The following is a 21,169-nucleotide window of genomic DNA, read 5'->3' as shown; positions in this document are numbered from 1 at the left end:
CCTTTACTGATTTTTAAAGTTAAGTTATTCACAAACTAGTGATTCACACTAATTTCAAATAATTCAAAATTTAAACTATTCAAATTTGAAAACTACCGGCACTAACAGAAAGTTTGTAATTTTTTGTACCTAAAACAAAAATGTTCACAAAGAAACTCTAAATACACAAAAATAAATAAAGCAAAAAAATAAAAAAGAGCCCTAACAGAAAGTTTGTAATTTTTTGTACCTAAAACAAAAATGTTCACAAAGAAACTCTAAATACACAAAAAAAAACAACATAAAAATAAATAAAGCAAAAAAAAGCCCGCCTACTAGGCCAGAGCGGCCTGCATATGACTAGAAACCCAACCTGTAGTTGGGCCAGGATGCAGGCCCGCAAAGGCCAAGTGGGCCCACAGGGCAGCAAAGAACACGTAGGCCCAGTAAGCCTGCTTTGTAGAGGAGCTCGAGAGAGCGAACGCACGGGGGTTTATAAACCAGTGCGGTCGCCCCTCGGCTAGCGAGGTGGGACTAAACTTGCCGCACCGCACCTGCGCTAGCGCCACCCCCTTTAGTACCGGGTCGTGGCACAAACCGGTACTAAAGGGGGGGCCTTTAGTACCGGTTTGTGCCACCACCCGGTACTAAAGGGGGAAGCTTCCCGCCACTTGGCCTGGCCAAAATAGACCTTTAGTACTGGTTGGTGGCTCCAATCGGTACTAAAGGTGCCTTCTATATATACAACGGCTACGAAAATTTCATTTTCCCTCTCTGTTCGTTCCTCTGTTTCCGTCTCCATCGCCGTTGCCGCCGCCCTCGATCGTCTCCGTCGCCGCTCGTCTCCGTCGCTGCCCCCGTCCCTGTCGCCGCCCCCGTCCCCGTCGCCGCCCTCGTCACCATCGCCGCCCCGGGCCCGTCCCCATCGCGCCGTCCCCGTCCCCGTCGCGCCGTCCCCGTCCCCGTCGCGCCGTCCCCGTCCCCGTCGCGCCATCCCCGTCCCCGTCGCGCCGCCCCGGCCGTCGCCTCGCCGTCGCCTCGCCCGCTGTGAGCCCTCCCCGAGCCCGTACACACACACACAAGCATGTTTAATTAGTTTAGATAATTAGTCTTTAATTAGTTTAGATTATTTAGATTATTATTTTGTATGTTTAATTAGTTTAGATAATTAGTGTTTAATTAGTACACACACACACACACGTATTTTGTATATTTAATTAGTTTAGATTATTTAGATTATTATTTTTTCACTATTATATATGTATGAATGCATGTTAGATGGATATAATTAGTGTTTAATCAGTTAGAAATTAGTGTTATATAGAAATGTTAGAAATTAGTGTTATATAGAAATGTTAGAAATGTTAGAAATTTTAGTGTTATTTAGATTATTTAGATTAGCATAATTAGTGTTATATAGAAATGTTAGAAATTTTAGTTATCAAAATCCAATCATTAAAAAAATGTTACTTTTTGCGGGCATATAGCTAGTATTTGTTCTCGACGATGCCCGGCCCGCATCCTCGCCGTCGACCCGTCCGCGACGACGTCCAGCCGACTCATGTCCGGGACTGGGCTCCGCCGGGCTGGCACTGGGAGGTGCTGCCTGGAGGGGCGGGCCGCTTGATGAGGAACCCGGCCCCGGGTCCCGTCGTCAACCCTGATCTCGTTTGGTGGCGTTCGCGTGGGCCAGTTTCGGTGCGGAGGGACCCGGCCCCGCCGGAGGTGGTACGTCGTCGTGTCAGGGAGGAGGACGAGCACGTCCATCGCTACATGGTTGCGTTAGAGGGCGGCAGGTTCTCCAATACCCGGCAGTATCTTCGGGGATCTCATTTCAGCTATGATCCTGTGAGGGTTCCTTCTCTTTGGGTGTCCACCGCCCGCGCCGTAGGAACCGCGAGTGTCCTAGATTCTTCTGTAGTATTCGATCTTTAATTAGCTAGCCAGTGATGTACTATTCAATATTATATATTATTCAAGATGATGTATTCGAGATTATATCTATTATTCTAGACGAAGTATTCGAGATTATATCTATTATTCGAGACGATGTAATTTGAATACTAAATTGTTTTATATTTCTTTTGAATTAGTTAAATAAAAGCTATGGCAGACAATACCGACAGAGAGGGAGAACAGACCATGTTCGATATGATACGCGGGCCAGATGATGATCAGAATGAAGAAGATTATGACGGCTCCGAATTTCTAAACAACACCGGAGAGGGTGATATGATATTCGACCGCGACGACCGAATTGATGAAGTCATGAACTACGATTATGACGATGACGAAGAACATGTTGATCCTGAAACAACAAAGACCGGCGAGGTATATATATATATATATATATATATATATATATATATATATATATATATATATATATAAGCAGGTATCTGGTGATCATCACATGTTTTAAATGACTTGAAGATATATTAACGAATCGATCTTTGTTCTTTCAGCCATCCGGGTCGAGCAAATCTTCAGGCAAAAGGACGAAACGACGCCCGAGCAAAAAGTTGAAGGAGGGCGTAAAGTACAATATCGAGGCAGTCAGACCTAATGGCGAACCATTAGCGCCTAAGAAGATTGCGGACAAGTTCGTTCGTCAGTGCGGAGTTCTTGTGAAGGACCAACTCCCGATCTCCCTTCAAGAATGGAGAGAGCCAGCAAAAAACAAAAGACAAAAAGGCAAAGAGGACGCTGCTCCACGTCCAGATGTTACTTTTGTTGACAAGAATCAAAAAGATCTGCTTTGGGATACTCTCATGGAAAATTTCACCCTACCAGATCATTTCATAGAAGCAGATGTGCAGAAAGTCAAGGACGCTGCTCTTAGGAAGATGGCGGTTGCATTCAAGAACCACAAGAATCGTGAATGGGACAAGTACGTCAAGGGAGGAAGGAAGACTCCAGTATTCGAGGGAACACTAGAGAACCAACGTGCTCATTGGGACGATTTCATGAAATTCAAGGATTCGGAATTAGCTAAGGAACGGTCGAGAATAAACAAGAAGAATGCCGAAAAAAGGATAAGTTCCATAAGCTGGGGCCAGGTGGCTATGCGGTGGCAATGCCTAAGTGGGATAAGTCTGAAAAAGAGATGGAGGATGCAGGTGCCACTCCGGTTACTAAGAGCTGGCCCCCCATGGTCAGGACTTGGTTCTATGCGCATGGGGGGGAGTTGGACCCGAAGACAGGCAATGTTTCGACAAGGGCAAGTCTGAAGGGAGCCGACGATGCGATACTTGTTGCAATAGAAGAGGCACGATCGGGGGTGTTCCAGCCCAACAGAGAGAACGACGAGCTTACGCGTGCCCTGGGAAATCCTGAACACCCGGGAAGAACACGAGGCAAGGGCGCTATTCCGTGGTATGAGGGGTTTTCAGACTGGAACACCGACTACAGAACCAGTGCGAGAAAGAAGATTGCGGAGGAGAAGAAGAGGAAGATGGAGGAGGAGCAGAGGAAGCGGGACTATGAACGCCTTCAAGGCCTAGAAGCAAGTCAAGCGGAATTGGTAGTCAAATTCCAGCGGCAGCAGGAGCAGATCGACTCACTTACCCAGCAAAGGGGGTCTCAGCAGCTGCAGCAGCTAGCGAATGATCCAGCATTGGATAGCACCGCCCCATCCATGCCGAGAAGCAGCATGGGTTCCGCCCCGGATGACGCAATGCTGGGTAGATACCCCGTGGATGACATCACGGAGAACACTAGCTGCGAGCTACACGTCAAAATGAAGAACATATCCATGAAGGTGGCGGACGCCGTTGCTTTTACAAATCCCCCCGAGGCAACCTTCCATTGCAACCCGATTCCAGCGGGCTATGATCGTGTCTTGGTTGATGAGGTGGTGGACCCATATTCGGAGCTAGAGCTTGACTATCCTAGAGGTGACGACGAGCGCTTTCTCGGAGACGCCAAACATCGTATCATCCTATGGAAAAAGGATTGCATCATCTTTTGAAGGCCACCGACACCACGTCAGCCGACTCCTCGTCGAAGTCCGCCACCGAGTCAGCAGTCTCCCGCTCCTGCAAGTCCACCAAGTCCGGCAAAGTGTCAGGCCACTCCTCCTCCAAGTCCGGCAAAGTGTCAGGCCATTCCTCCTCCTCCAAGTCCGCCACAGCGTCAGACGTCCACTCCTCCTCCAAGTCCGGCACAACCTCAGGCCACTCCTCCTCCAAGTCCGGCACAGCTTCAAGCGGCCATTCCTCCTTGTCCAACTCAGCCCCGTCAGCCGTCTCCACCGCCTCAGCAATCACAGAAGAGACACCCCGCAGCTATGGTGCGTAGCGGTATGAGTCGAGGTAGTATAGGAAGTACAGGCGGCGGCAAGCGATATAAATATGGTCCAAGCCCCACGCCTCTTCTGCAGAGGGCTTATGACAGGTCTGAGGAGGAAATCGCAGCCATATCAAAGTCCGAGGTGGAAGCCCATTTTGCACCGAAACCGCCACCGCCGCCAAGGGAGAAAGTGCCTGAAAAAACGATTGACCACTTCATTCGTATGGCTCAACCACCAGCTCCCAAGCCTGTTGACACAGACTATGAGCGCCACATCAGGAAGTTAAATCGAGCACGTCTACATAAGGAGGCGAGCTCGGGATCGAGCAAACAAGAAGCAGCTGTCAAAAAATGCGGGAAAACCATTCCCCAGCTGGGAGAACAGGCGGCGCAATCGATCCTCTCGCTTGTTGTGCCAACAACAAGTGACAGTACGCGCGCCCAATATTATTGTGGGCAAACAGTTTACATTCCTGAGGTGGGCAATGTGGTAATAACGGAGGAGCATATAATGCAGGCTGAAGTTCTCAAAATCACTGTTGGACAACTCCTCGAGATCGAGCCCATGCCTGTGCTTAGAGAGGATGAAATAAAACGGAAATATGTCCGGGGCCAATCTTTGGTCGAGCCAGACAAGGTCAAGAACCTCCCAACGAGAATGTATGAATTGCATCAATGGTACATGAACATTACCAAGATTTCCGATCGATTGTCCCTCATGGTGAATGTCAAGAAGGAGCATTACTACCATGAGAAAGCTGTGTCCGTTGAGTATTCTGAACTGTTTCAGTTATACAATCAAGACGCACTCGACAAATCTATCGTCAGTTGCTATTGTCTGTAAGTGATTTCTTTCTGTAATTTAAGTCTCAAGCTAGCTGTAGTGATCCTTTTGATCAATCATTACCTGTAATTATCCTCACTATATTCTTTTCTGTGGTATTATATGCAGGATGAAGATGTATGAAATGAGAAAAGGTGGACGCTCTGACATTGGGTTCATTGACCCAAACACCGTTAATGAATACACATGGAAAATAGATGAACGTCATCAAAAGGCCGTAGAGGATAGCATGCTAGAGTTCTTGAAGTGCCTCAAATACAATGAAGATATACTACTTCCTTCCAACTTCCAGTGAGTCATACTGTCTTGTACTACAAATTCTCTGTTTTTGCCTACTAGCTAGCTACATGTTTTTGCTTACATATGCCCGCTTAATTAAGACATGCAAACGTGTGTGCATGCAGATATCACTGGGTCTTGTGTATAATTAAAGTTGACGCCGGAACAGTTGAAATACTGGACTCACTACTCAAAGAAAAAACTGACTATAACATCTTGTTTGGGATAGTCAACAGGTAATTTCAATCATTATTAACTATATATCTCGGCCTATTTAGTTCGTCATTTCATGATATGAACTATTTAATAACCCCTTTATTCATTTTCTTTGTCGGCGGGCAGGGCTTGGGCAAGGTTCATCAGGGTCACAGAAGGCGAATGGAAAGAAAAGTTTAAATAGGAAAGACCCAAGGTAAGTAATTAAGTAGTACTAGCTAGCTAGCTAGCTGCCATCTCTTTAATTATCATGCTTGATTAATTATTATCTGATCAAATTCCATTCTCGTAAAGGCCCTGAAGCAGGCGCAGGGGACTGATCTGTGTGCATTCTGCGTTTGCGAGAACATTTACATGATGGCGTCCGAAAGGAGCAGATCTCAAAGACAGGAATGGGTACGCTTGTCAAAACACTATTCACAATTTTTACACCATTATCGATATCTAGTCACACAACTAATACACATGCATATTGATCTCCTTCTTAACAGTTCAGAGAGGTGCGGGAGAAGCTCCTAGAAACGGAGCGCGTAGAAGCACTTTAAGGGGAAATAGCGGGATTTTTGCTCGAATAGGTCATAAATCCGAAGGGAGAATACTATTACCCGCTACCGCCCTCATGAAAACCACTTCCAATTGTCATCGTGCTCCGAAGGCACCAATTAGGCTAATGCCACTGGCTCCGAAGGCAACATGCATATGTAGGAGAAATTGTATATAGCTATACATGTGTGTATGTGTGAATTAATTAATATGATGGTTTGTGAGACATTAATTGATGATATATATATGCATGATTGGTTCTACTAGAAATTATATATATATATATATACATATATATATATATATATATATATGCATAACGTGTACAATGTGTAGTATCGTAAAATACCAGCAAACAAAAAAGAATTAAAATGGAAACACAAAATTAAATGAAAAAGAAATCATAAAACTAAAACCCCCCAAACCTTATAGTACCGGTTGGTCTTACCAACCGGTACTAAAGGGCTCCAGGCCCCTGGAGCTGGCTCGTGCCACGTGGTTTTCCTTTAGTACCGGTTCATGCTGAACCGGTACTAAAGGGGGGGGGGGGGCTTTAGTGCCCACACTTTAGTGCCGGTTATGGAACCGGCACTAAAGGGCCTTACGAACCGGTGCTATTGCCCGGTTCTGCACTAGTGAGATAATTCTTGGCACTGAGATTACGTCTACATCTCCATATATACACATAAATTTCTTATGACCCTATCTTATAAAAATAGTCTACACACCTGGACAATTATAATTCACATCTTACAGTTAAAATTACCAGAAAAATATGCTGTAATACACTACTATATTAATTGAAGGAAAACCTCCACATATTTGCATCAAGCCCAACATTTAAAATTGCAAACGGAGGGGCGCGACACCATGGTATCATCTAGATCGATTTCATGGAAGAGCATGGATGTGTTTCAGTTAAGGGCGCTTATCGAGTAGTCTGTAGGGCACATGATGTGACTAGATCTAACGACCTCCCATGGAGCCTGCACCGTCTCTGTCTTGATACTTTGTCTTGATACTTTCTTGGAGTTTTGTGCTGGCAAACTAATTAGCATTCATTAGATTTCTTTAAACAAGGCGTTCATTAGATTTCTTTAAACAAGGCGTTCATTAGATTTAACACTTTCATTTGCCTTGCCTGCTGTTATGTGCAAATCTTGTGGAAATTGCAGAACATGACCTTTAGTTGATAACGTTCTTTGTTCTCTTTTGTTGCCGGTAGGAACGCAAAGCTTCATACTATCATTTGTCCCTCTCCTAAATTTCTGTTTTCAGTGAAGCACTTGAGACTTCTGATCAGTTTTGTGCATGCAAACCAATAGTTGTTTGTTTTATGTGACTGGTATAATCTATATTTTTGTCAGGTACTACCTCCGTCCGGGTTTATTGGTCTCCATTGTATTTCGTGCCAAATTTTGACCATAGATTGAACTAACAAAATATTCACGCATGTCACCAAACATTATATTTTTGAAAACTATGTTCAAATATGAATCTAATGAGATAATTTTTCTTGACATGCATTAATATTTTTTAGTCAAATCTTTAGTCAAAATTTAGCACAAACTACAAAGGGGACCTATAAACCATGACGGAGGTAGTAATCATGTTACTCCAAGCCTTCAACCATGCGAAAACCAATTCCTCCCCCAGCCTTAACTAGGTGGAGTATATTTTTGCTGCCCTTGATTAGTATAGAAGCTTTTGAACCAGTGAAGTCATAGCCTCATAGTTTATGCCTGCTTAGGTTATTGGGCTGCTATTCTAACAAGATACAATCTACTTTGTTTCTAACTCGTGAATGTCATTACCTAGGTTACACAAGTATGTCATGACATGGCATCTCTAGATATATAAATGTATGCTATTTTGTTCTGTCAATGCTAATTGTCTTTGTTCTTGCACGAATATGTATGTGTCAACTATGCAGTTACATGCCAACTTACCAATACTAGAATTTTGATCAAATATATTAACCTCTATATTGATACAATGCAACTCAATTTGTCTTGTATTTGTACCATCTAGATTAACACAAACATTTATAAAAAAATTTATAGATGGGTGCGGCAACGCGCACCATCAATGATCTGGTAGAAATTAATGTCGTTGGCTATTTCCACAAGCTCGCACCACTTCTCCATCCATCAAAGGAGTAAAGGAAGGTAATTTTAAGGGGCTACCTATGAGATGTGTTGGGATTTTCCCCGAAGAGGAGTGGAGAGGAGATGCAATACATGCTTAGTGAGAACCAAGGTTTATCGAACCAATAGGAGAATCACGCGAAGCCTCTTGAGCAACACATACACACCCAAAAGCAAATAATTGCACCAAACGTGGGCAAGAGGGTTGTCAATCCCCTTGAACTCGTTACTTGCAAGGATTAAATCTTGTATAGATAGATAGATAAATTGCAAAGTAAAATAAAACTAAATAAATTGTGGCAAAGGAATTTTGTTTTTTATAATAGAGAAAAGTCCATTTTTCGTCCCTCAGTTTTTCGGATTGATCACTTTTGGTCCCTCAACTCCGAAACTGGACATGTTGCACCGTGAACTTTCCAAACCAGTAATATTTCGTCCCTCGCAGACCCGATGCGGTTTCGCTGCTGACTCAGCCCGGGTTTGACTAGTCATTGTGATAGAGGCGAGGTGTCCCGTCTTTCGATGAGATGATGGATATCGCTTTGGTGGAAGTCGGCTTTGACGATCCGACTACGAACGTGCGAGGACGTCATGCCTTAGCGATCGCTAAACCAACTCTGAGAGGTTATTAACCACGCCGGAGCACGATCAACCTGACCACGAGGGTCTATTTCCTGCGAGCAAACAAAGAACAAGCAAGAAACTGAGATTGTAATCTAGATATTGCGAATATAAGATGAAAGCTTTATTGATCAAGGTGGGGTTCTGTGACGCCTTTGTCTGGTCATTGAACACAAACGAAGTACGCGAAGTTGCAACTATGGCGAACTTTTAATCTAAACAAAACCCAAAGTCTAAACGGTGCCCTAAGGGCTGTATATATGGAGGAAGAGAGGGGGAATTTCGTGGCCCTTGGTGGAGGGGTCCGAAATCAACCCTATCTCTTGTTTCCCCACACATACGGACTCTAAAAATAGCCTATACTAATGTATTTCGAAATTACATGGGCCTGGCCCAATAAAAAGGTGACGCAACACCTATAATAGCCTCTGGATGAAATTTATGAAGTGGCATCTTGTATATTTCGTCCAAGGCTTCATGCACTCGTTATGGTGGCTTCAAAGACCTGAAATCATCACTCGTCAATCCGTTCTTGTTCCCCTTGCGCATGCCATCATCTCCATGCTTTCTCTTGCTCCAATGTTCATCCTTCTCCAAGCTAGGCCCTTCATTTGTAAGCAAAACAAATGTATCCAATTTAGGCAGCATCATATTCTCATGAACATTACAATCATTACCAAGAAATGGAAGTACCTGGTAATTTAGTTGGCGTGCGTGAGCTCTAGTAATTGGTCCAGTATGTATAAGCAGGGGCTGTGGGTGTAACAATGGTATTGATGTCCTCATCATCCTCCCCTTCTTGAAATGAAGTCGTCCTCGACGGAAGTTCATCTTTCTCACCCAAATAAGGCTTCAAATCTGCAATGTTAAAAGTGGGACTAACCCCAAAATCTGCAGGCAACTCAAGTTTGTATGCATTATCATTTATTTTCTCTAACACCTTAAAGGGACCATCAGCACGTGGCATTAGCTTTGATTTGCGCAAATCAGGAAATCTATCTTTACGCAAATGTAACCAAACAAGATCTCCAGGTGCAAACACAACATGTTTTCTACCCTTATCTCCAGCAAGTTTATATTTAGCATTCATACGCTCAATGTTTTCCTTAGTTAACTCATGCATTTTTAAAATCAATTCAGCACGTTGTTTAGCATCAAAATTAACCTTCTCCGCAGATGGAAGAGGCAACAAATCAATAGGTGCACGAGGTAGGAAACCATACACAACTTCAAAAGGGCACATCTTAGTAGTAGAATGCAATGAACGATTATAAGCAAATTCAATATGAGGCAAGCATTCCTCCCACATTTTCTTATTATTCTTCAAAATAGCCCTAAGCATAGTAGACAATGTTCTATTGACTACTTCAGTTTGTCCATCAGTTTGGGGGTGACAAGTAGTACTAAAAAGCAGTTTAGTCCCCAACTTAGCCCATAAACATCTCCAAAAGTGGCTAAGAAATTTAGTATCTTGATCTGAAACAATAGTATTTGGCACACCATGCAAGCGAATAATTTCATGAAGGAACAAATCAGCAACATTAACATCATCATCGCTTTTATGACATGGTATAAAGTGTGCCATTTTTGAGAATCTATCCACGACAACAAATATGCTATCCCTCCCCTTCTTTGTTCGAGGTAAACCTAAAACAAAGTCCATAGATATATCCTCCCAAGGAACACTAGGTACAGGCAAAGGCATATATAAACCATGAGGATTGAGTCGTGACTTAGATTTTTGACATGTAGTGCAGCGAGCAATAAAACGCTCAACATCCCTTCTCATCTTTGGCCAAAAGAAATGTGTAGCAAGTACGTCCTCCGTCTTCTTCACGCCAAAGTGTCCCATTAATCCTCCTCCATGCGCCTCCTTCAACAACAAAAGACGAACAGAGCTAGCTGGAATGCATAGCTTGTTAGCACGAAACAGAAATCCATCGTTAAGGACGAACTTGTTCCACATTCCTCCTTCTTTACAATTCTGCATTACATCTTTAAAATCAGCATCATGCACATATTGATCTTTGATGGTCTCCAAACCAAATATTTTGAAGTCAAGTTGTGAAAGCATAGTATAGCGACGAGACAATGCATCAGCAATAACATTTTCTTTTCCCTTCTTGTGTTTAATGACATAAGGGAAAGTCTCAATGAATTCAACCCATTTAGCATGTCTACGATTTAGTTTAGCTTGACTTTTAATATGTTTCAAAGATTCATGATCAGAATGTATAACAAATTCTTTGGGCCATAAATAATGTTGCCATGTTTCTAAAGTCCGAACAAGAGCATATAATTCTTTATCATAAGTAGAATAATTCAGACTAGGCCCACTCAATTTTTCAGAAAAATATGCAACAGGTTTGCCATCTTGTAATAACACACCTCCTAATCCAATTCCACTAGCATCACATTCAAGCTCAAAAGTCTTATTAAAATCAGGAAGTTGGAGTAAAGGAGCATGTGTCAACTTATCTTTCAATACCGTGAAGGCTTCTTCCTGTGCGGTACCCCAAAGAAAAGGCACATCTTTCTTTGTAAGCTCATTGAGAGGTGCAGCAATGGTGCTGAAATCTCTCACAAAACGCCTATAGAAACCAGCGAGGCCAAGAAAACTCCTCACTTGTGTGACCGTTTTGGGCTGCGGCCAACTCTCAATAGCGTCAATCTTGGCTTTATCAACTTCAATTCCCTGTGGAGTAACAACATAGCCAGGAAAATATACTCGGTCGGTGCAAAAGGTGCAATTCCCAAGGTTACCAAACAAACGTGCATCACGTAGAGCAATAAAAACAACACGTAAATGTTCCAAATGTTCTTCCAAAGATCTGCTATAAATCAATATGTCATCAAAGTAAACTACCACAAATCATGCAATGAAAGCACGTAAAACTTCGTTCATTAATCTCATGAAAGTACTAGGTGCATTAGTTAACCCAAAAGGCATGACTAACCACTCATATAATCCAAACTTAGTTTTAAATGCTGTTTTCCATTCATCTTCCAATTTCATATGAATTTGATGGTATCCACTACGCAAATCAACTTTGGAGAATATTGTAGAGCCACTCAATTCATCAAGCATATCATCTAGCCTAGGAATAGGATGACGATAACGAATAGTAATATTATTAATGCCTCTACAATCAACACACATACGTGATGTACCATCCTTTTTTGGCACTAGAATAATAGGAACAACACAAGGACTAAGGGATTCGCGTATATAACCTTTGTCGAGAAGCTCTTGTACTTCATGCATAATCTCCTTCGTCTCCTCTGGATTGGTACGGTATGGCGCACGGTTTGGCAGTGAAGCACCGGGAATTAAGTCAATCTGATGCTCAATCCCTCGAATAGGCGGTAATCCCGGTGGCACGTCTTGTGGAAAGACGTCAGCGAACTCCTGCAAAATGTTAGTGATAGCAGGAGGCAAAGAGGAAGGCACGTCCTCGAATGAAAATAATGCCTCTTTGCACACAAAAGCATAGCAAACAGATTTGCTGAAATCTAGCTCATCAATATCAGATTTGGTGGCAAATAAACATGCACTTTTCAATTTAATTTCAGAAGCAACACTAGATGGTTTATTATTAGGCTTCATTTGTTGCGCAAATTCTTTTGCCACAATCTGATTTTCACTCTTATTCTTCTCCTGTTTTGCTTTATTAGCTCTATTAATATCATCTTTCAAAATAGAATCAGGAGTCATAGGAAGCAAAGTAATATTTTTATCCTTATGAACAAGAGTATACTGATTGTTTCTACCATGGTGTACAGAATTTTTATCAAATTGCCATGGTCTACCAAGTAATAAGGAACATGCTTGCATAGGTACCACATCACAATCAACATAATAAGCATATGTAGAGATACTAAAATGCACACGAACAATACGTGTTACCTTAACCTTGCCACTGTTGTTGAACCATTGGATGTAGTAATGATGTGGATGTGGTCTTGTGGTGAGAGAAAGCTTCTCCACCATCTCCATGCTAGCCAAGTTGTTGCAGCTACCTCCGTCTATGATGACGTGCACAGAACGTTCCTTCACAACTCCCTTGGTATGGAACAAATTGTGCCTCTGATTTTGCTCAGCTTGTATGACCTGCACACTCAAAACACGTTGAGCAACTAAACATTCATACCTGTCAGCGTCTTCAGGAGCCATGTATTGCGTCTCATGATCAGAATCATCTCCACCATGTTCTTCACGTGTAATAAGAGCCAAAGTCTCCTCATCATAGTCACTAGCGGACTCATATCCACCATCCTCGGTAGCAATCATCACACGCTGAGATTTGCATTCTCTCGCATAATGACCTCCTCCCTTACAACGACGACAAATAATATCACTTGTGTGCCCTATTGATGCCATGGAAGAAGAAGAACTCTGTGCAGGCCCGGCAGGTGCGCTCTTGGCAGATAATGGTGGTTGTGCCTGTTTTCTTGTATCACAGCTGGAGGAGGCACCTGATTGAGGTGCTGGTGTAGTTGAAATAGAAGATGTACACGGTGTCCATGATGAAGGTCAACCTGCAGAAAAGTTAGTTCGCGCCAATGCTTGTCGATCCTGCACTTCATGTTCAGCTTTACAAGCAAGATGGAATAAACGAGTGATATTAGTATACTCCTTATAGTCTAGAATGGTCTGAATATCTATATTTAATCCACCCAGAAAACATGCAAGCATAGCTTCATTCTCCTCAACAATACCACATCTAATCATGCCAGTTTGTAATTCCTGATAATATTCTTCTACATAATTTTTCCCTTGTCTTAAATGCTGCAATTTTTGAAGCAATTCATGTTGATAATATGATGGAACCCAACGCGTACGCATAGCTGTTTTCAAAGCAGCCCAAGTAGTTGGAATAGGATATAATCTACAATGTTCAGACCACCATACACATGCAAAACTAGTGAAAGCACAAACAGCAGCAACAACCCGCCTCTCCTCAGGATATTGTAAACATGTAAATCGTTGTTCAGTTTCTAACTCCCAAGTAAGATATATATCAGGAACATATCTACCCTCAAATGGTGGAATATTCAATCTCAGTTTAGGAATATGGACATCATCTCGTACCTGAGGTGGTGGTGCAGACCTACCATTGCGAATATTTGCATGTGGACGACCTGGTCGTTGTGGTGCAGGTGGTTGCACGTAGTTCTGATTTTGATCAACCTCATCCTCGTAATCTCCCACATAATCATCCTCCTCCGCATCAGCAGCAGGAGCCACAGAGGTATCAACAGCAGCACCAACAGTTTGGCCAAACGCAAGAGGGACACGGCTCGCTCGGTGGAGGTCTGTTTCGCGACGTGGAGGTAGTCGTTGTTGTTGTTGTTGTTGTTGTTGTTGTTGTTGTTGTTGTTGTTGTTGTTGTTGTTGTTGTTGTTGTTGTTGTTGGAGAGGTGCGTTAGGTGCAGCAGGTGGTGGTGGTGGAAGACGCGCGAGCAATTCATTAAACTTGTTATCAAGCTTTGTTTCGAACGTCTTCTCCATGCCATCTATCTTCTCCATGGCCTCTTTAAATATGTTTAACACATCTTGCACCTGTCCACTCATCATTTGCTGAAATTTATCATGCAAATCCTTATTCGTCATGTTCTCCCAGTCAGTCTCGTCGGCTTGTGATCCTGGCATGGTTAGCAGCAATAGAAACACACAGAATATGATCCTACAGACTACTAACAAGAGGTGGTGGTGGGTGCCACAAATCCGTCAAGCAAATCTCAAATTCTTACGAGTTCTTACCCAGCAGCAGGCGGTGATTGGGAACCGTTGTAGTCAAAACTCTCAAAGCTTGGATAGAGCGATTACCAGGGAGAGTCAAACGCACGACGTAGATGTATGTGGAGCTGGGAAGGATTATAATATGGTAGCAAAAAGGGTCAGCAATAATCAATTCAGAGATGCAAAGTTGAATAAACGCTCAATGACGGTACTGTGCTGGTCCTAGGCTAGACCGTGCTAGAGACGCGAGCCTAAAACACTAACAAAATCACGGCGCTGCACGTAAACAAGGGAAAAGCACACCCTGGAATTTTTCTTTTTCGCTTTTTTTTGCGCTGCTCTTTTTTTTTACGAAAAATCACTATAATGGCGACGGTCTCAAAACTCTTCCCAGGTCAAACTGACAGGATGGGAACGAAATTTTTTTGACCAATTTTTTTTCCGACTGCCTGGACCCAAAAACTAGAAACGGGTCAAAAAAAACTTTCTATAACGGCGACTGTCTCAATACGCTTAGAAACACCTAAAAATAGGATAGCCAGAAATTTTTTCGACAGGTGCGTTTTCGGAAAATTTTGGGCCTAAACGGAGGGTGGTTTCCGGACTTTTTTTTCCGAAACCTACTCAGGCAAGTAAACACGAATCGGAAACTAGATGGATCTCGAAAACAAACCTAATATGCAAGGAACTCGGATTGGTGGTGGATATATGGTGGTGGTATATGGCAGCGGTGGTGGTAGCGGTGGTAGTATATGGATATGGATCGGTGGTGGTATATGGACATGGATTGGTGGTGGTATATGGATACGGATTCGGAGCGGTGGTGGTAGGTGGCAGGGGCGATGATGATGGTGCGGTGGCAGCGTGACAACTTATGACCAGAACTCGAAACTCTAAAAGACTAGACGCTAAGACCAGCAACTAGACACGATGATGCAACCGCAAATTCAATAAAGCAAAACCCTATAAAAATTATGCAAAGGCTCAGATTGGTTCAGATATGATGAACTAACCCTAAATTTTTTTTGTGGATTTTTCATGGACTGTAGGTATGAATAACAGACTCAATCTAAACTACGAAAAACTGTAAAATCTCACCGAGTAACCTGGAAATCTGATACCACTTGATAGAGGCGAGGTGTCCCGTCTTTCGATGAGATGATGGATATCGCTTTGGTGGAAGTCGACTTTGACGATCCGACTACGAACGTGCGAGGACGTCGCGCCTTAGCAATCGCTAAACCAACTCCGAGAGGTTATTAACCACGCCGGAGCACGATCAACCTGACCACGAGGGTCTGTTTCCTGCGAGCAAACGAAGAACAAGCAAGAAACTGAGATTGCAATCTGGATATTGCGAATATAAGATGAAAGCTTTATTGATCAAGGTGGGGTTCTGTGACGCCTTTGTCTGGTCGTTGAACACAAACGAAGTACGCGAAGTTGCAGCTATGGCAAACTTTTAATCTAAACAAAACCCAAAGTCTAAATGGTGCCCTAAGGGTTGTATATATGGAGGAAGAGAGGGGGAATTTCGTGGCCCTTGGTGGAGGGGTCCGAAATCAACCCTATCTCTTGTTTCCCCACACATACGGACTCTAAAAATAGCCTATACTAATGTATTTCGAAATTACATGGGCCTGGCCCAATAAAAAGGTGACGCAGCACCTATAATAGCCTCTGGTCCAAATTTATGAAGTGGCATCTTGTATATTTCGTCCAAGGCTTCATGCACTTATTATGGTGGCTTCAAAGACCTGAAATCATCACTCGTCAATCCGTTCTTGTTCCCCTTGCACATGCCATCATCTCCATGCTTTCTCTTGCTCCAATGTTCATCCTTCTCCAAGCTAGGCCCTTCATTTGTAAGCAAAACAAATGTATCCAATTTAGGCAGCATCATATTCTCATGAACATTACAATCATTACCAAGAAACGAAAGTACCTGGTAATTTAGTTGGCGTGCGCGAGCTCTAATAATTGGTCCAGTATGTATAGCAGCAGGGGCTCAGGGTGTAACAATGGTATTGATGTCCTCATCACGTTGCCCACGTGGCGCATCTCTCTCTCTCCAGTCAGCTAAAGACCCGATCCGAGCACCTCGATCCCCTTTCAATCCCCTTTCTTCGACCCGTGCATGAACCCTAGCTAGCTTTGGCGGTGGCTATGGCGACGCAGGGGCGGCGACAGCGGTTAGCAGGAGCAGTGCACCACGGCAGTTGGTGGCGCAGCAAGATCTGCTCTCTTGCTGTCGTAGAACGCCGGTTCAGTGTAGAGTGGCGGCTGGACACGAGAAGAAGCTCCAAATCAAGGTTAGTCAGTGGTAAAATAGATTGATTTGTGGTCAGTTAGTTGTAGTACATGGCCAGTTTGTGGATTAGTAGGTTAATTTTTGATCTGCTTTCCGTAGGGCTATGAGATGGATCCTCTGGAATTTCTGCCTATACGATTTCATTTCGGTGGTCACTTTGTGAATGATGGTTAGTATGTACACCATGTTGATGGCGTTGTCGGGATGTCGCATTTGGAGCGAGACAAAGTGTCACTGCCAGAGATAGTTGGTTTTTTCAAGGAAGATCATTGGAAGGATTTGAAGGATGATGAAGTGCAGTTCCACTGGCTATATCCTGGGAAAGAATTGCATGACGGGCTTGGTTTGTTGCATGATGATGTGTCCTGTTTGAGCATGGTTTCTTCAATTGAAGAGAATGGAGTAGCTGAAGTATATGTAGAGAACATTGCCGAATATCATTTATTGGCAAGTGCTCTGCCATCAGATGAAGAAGATGGTAAAAATGAGCAAGGACAAATTGTCCCAGTGGAGAAAGTAACAACAGAAGTGGTCCAGGCATCCGCGTCAGCAACCAAAGATGATATAGATGAAGAAGATAGTGACTATGTTCCTGGAGATGAGAGTCCTTCGGAAGAAGATGAAGAAGGAATTGAGATGAACAAGAAATATGTAGAGTACAAGAAGAGGACGAAGCAAGGCCACATACAAGTACTGGATGATGTAAATCTTGTGCAGCCTAGAGTTGGTTTGACAAAAGCTGTGGGAGAAGAGAATAGAGAAGAGAAAGGTGGCAATAATACACCCCATGAGGATTCATCTAAGTTTGATGACTCTTTCCATGAAGATGGTGATACAAGAAAGAAATCAGATGATTTCCCAAGGTTCAATGACAGTGAAGAAGTGCCCAAGTTTGTGTTAGGCATGAAATTTGGTTCAAAAGAAGAGTTCAGGTAGGCAGGCATTAAATATGGGCTTAAGCAAAAAAATTCATAAAATTCAGAAAGAATGATTCTCATAGGTGTAGGGCAACTTGTGATTCGAAGACATGCAATTGGTATTGTTTGGCTAGTCTAACTAGTAAATCTACTAGTTGGCTGATTACTAGTATAAATGATGTTTATCAATGCCCCTCTAGGAAAGACAACAAGCTTGTTACTGCTGCTAGGATTGCAGCTAAGTATGAAGGTATCACAGTTCAAGGCACCTGGAAGGGAGGCAAAAAGGACAAGAAAATTACCCACAAGGCTGCTGGACTGAGTGTGCTACTATGTGTGATGTGATGCCTCTGCTTAGACCTATCTACAGTTTGTTTGTGCGGAACTATGTATGTTGTTAACTCTCTGCTAAGACCTATCTAATTTGTTTGTGTGGAACTATGTTTGCTCTTATTTCTGTGTTATGAACCTACCTGAATTTGTGGAACTATATGATATCTGAAATTGTGTGAACTATCAATTTGTATGAGAACCTGTGATGTTTGATTAAATCTTTGAACTATGTGTGTTGTTACTGTTAGATTTGTCAAAAAACAAACAAAACTATGACAAAATTTACTCTCTGTTTGTGCAAGGATGGTTAAAATTCAGACAAAATGCTGCTGAAATTTATAGCATACACTGGTACAAATTCAATTCATACACTGTTATATATTCGGCCAATATATAGGTCTGACATTACATTTCCAAGTTCACAGTGCACAATCTACTACTGGCATACAACAAACTACTTTAAGATAACACCTTCATTGCAAACAGACAAAATACTACAACTACAATGGTTACATTGCAGCTAACTAACATTATTAGCCACTTCTCCTTGCACTGAAGCTCTCTTTTCATTCTTTTCATCTTCCTCTGGTACTTGTCCTTCATATCAGCCACATCTAATTCTAGTTGCATCTTCTGATGTACAACCTCATTCTTCTCCTGGGTTGCAGAAGCATTTGCAGCTGCAAATATCATTTTCTCCAACATCAATTGGTTGACAAGGGCCTCAGTCTCCTCCTTTTTTCCTGATTTGTCTGAACCATGCCCCACAACTGTTGTAGTGTTCGCTTCAAAGTTGCAGTCCACTCCGGCTCATACCAAATTCGGAAATTACAAGGTTTTGCATTCTTACAAGCGATGAATCTTCTTCCTGTGCCCACACCCTCAAAAGCAACCTTTTTAGTTGGATCATCCCCATGGAAACATTTTATCTTGCTATCGACCTCGATTCCACAATGCTCAGTGTCTTGAATCTCCATTAGAAACAAGATCTAGGTACTCAGCATCCTACAAATTAGGGACAGAAAATTCTCAAAATTAATCTAACATCCTCAAACCCTAGTTCCTAAATCGGGCATGCTAAAAAACAAGACGAACATGGAAAATCTTACCATGCATGCATCTGCATGGTTGTCCTCGGCTGGGGGCGGCCAAAACATGCCCGCCTCATCACTGGAACCCATGGGCTACGTGTGCATCGCCACCATCGACCATGATGCATTGTCGCGTTAGATAGCTGCAACACAGAGAGAAAATGAGGGTGATTTGTGAGAGGTATGCACTAGGTGAGGGGGATTTGTGCACCGCTGCGTCGGATCCCTAACCTCAACTACCGCCGACGAGCCTCTAGTGTGTCCGCCGTCTGTTGTCCTTGCCGCCTCGCCGCTTGGGAGAGGGAGAGTGGGGAAAACGCGAGAGATACTGAGTGAGGGAGAGGGTTGGCTGTTTTGTGGGGTCACATTGCCACATTTGCGTGGACTAGTCAAAACCACGCCTAGTCAGCACCAATACTGGGTCAGTCGAGAGAAGGGATGATTTTTTGTCTGGTTTCGTTAGTTCGGGATTCAACCTGTCCGGTTTTGGAGTTGAGGGACCAAAAGTGATCAGTCCGAAAAATTATGGGACGAAAAATTGACTTTTCTCTTTATAATATGATAAAAGTAGACCCTGGGGGCCATAATTTTCAATAGGGGCTTCTCTCTCGAACACATAGCATACGGCAGGTAAACAAATTACTGTTGGACAATTGATAGAAAAGCGCATAGTTATGACGTATTCACAGGAATGATCATGTATATAGGCATCACGTCCGAGACAAGTAGACCAACTCCTGCCTGCATCTACTACTATCCAACAATCGATCGCTATCCATCATCTACATATGGTATTAGTTTCATGACAAACAGAGTAACGCTTTAATGGCAACAATACAAATATGTATCTTGTCCCTTACTGTCACTTGGATATAGAGAACTACAAGATTGAACCCATGATATGTACCACTGAAGATAAATCAATTTAGTTGGCCAAACCAAATGGATAGATTGGAGAGAAATACAAAGCTAGCTATAACAATCATGCATAATAAAATTCAGAAATGAATCAATTACTTTCAATGACTATTCAGATCATAAACCCACAATTCATCGGATCCCAAGAAACACACAACAAAACAAGATTACATTGGATAGAACTCCAAGAAGATCGAGGAGTGTATTACTCATGCATTATAGGAAAGTAGCAAGGGTGATCTAGAAGCCCTTTGTGACCGGTTCCCTCTGCATAGTACCAGAAAAGGCCTGTAGATGGGGTCGCGGAATAACAAAAGCTTGCGGCGGTGGAAAAAGTGTTTCGGGTGGCTCCTTGTTGTCTCCTCATTCGTCCTCTGGTCTCCTCCCAAAGCTCCTAGGGTCTCTTTTGTTCAGGAAAATATTGTCAAAAACTTTCGTAGCATTTGGACTGCCCCGATTTCTCGAAGGGTAAGAAGAAAATAAGAAGTCTTTTGAGCAGTGAGGAGCACAACGATTAGTGGTGAATCAAGCGAGAGTACTAGGATTCAGGAAAGAAGAGAAGAGGCTAGTTAAGTCCTTCAATTTCAGAAAGGAGTCTTTCCTTACTTCCTTACACAAAACTGTTATGTTGTTATGCTGCTCATGCAATCAAAACTTAGAATAGAAGAAAAAGAGTTCCCTCGGGACCGTTTGATACTGATTCTTTAGAAAACCAAAAACCAGCAGAAAACAACAACTAGCACTAGCCACTGGGTTAATAGTTTAGTTCCCCAAAATGATATAAAATAGGATAAAAATGCATATAAAACATTCAAGATTGAGAATATAATAGCATGGAACAATCAAAACTTATAGATTCGTTGGAGACGTATCAGCATCCCCAAGCTTAATTCCTGCTCGTCCTCGATTAGGTAAATGGTAAAATAAATATTTTTTG

The sequence above is a fragment of the Triticum aestivum genome, chromosome 3B, assembly GCF_018294505.1.
Source record: "Triticum aestivum cultivar Chinese Spring chromosome 3B, IWGSC CS RefSeq v2.1, whole genome shotgun sequence".
Classification (NCBI taxonomy): Eukaryota; Viridiplantae; Streptophyta; class Magnoliopsida; order Poales; family Poaceae; genus Triticum; species Triticum aestivum.
Note: the sequence above shows the minus strand (reverse complement) of the source record.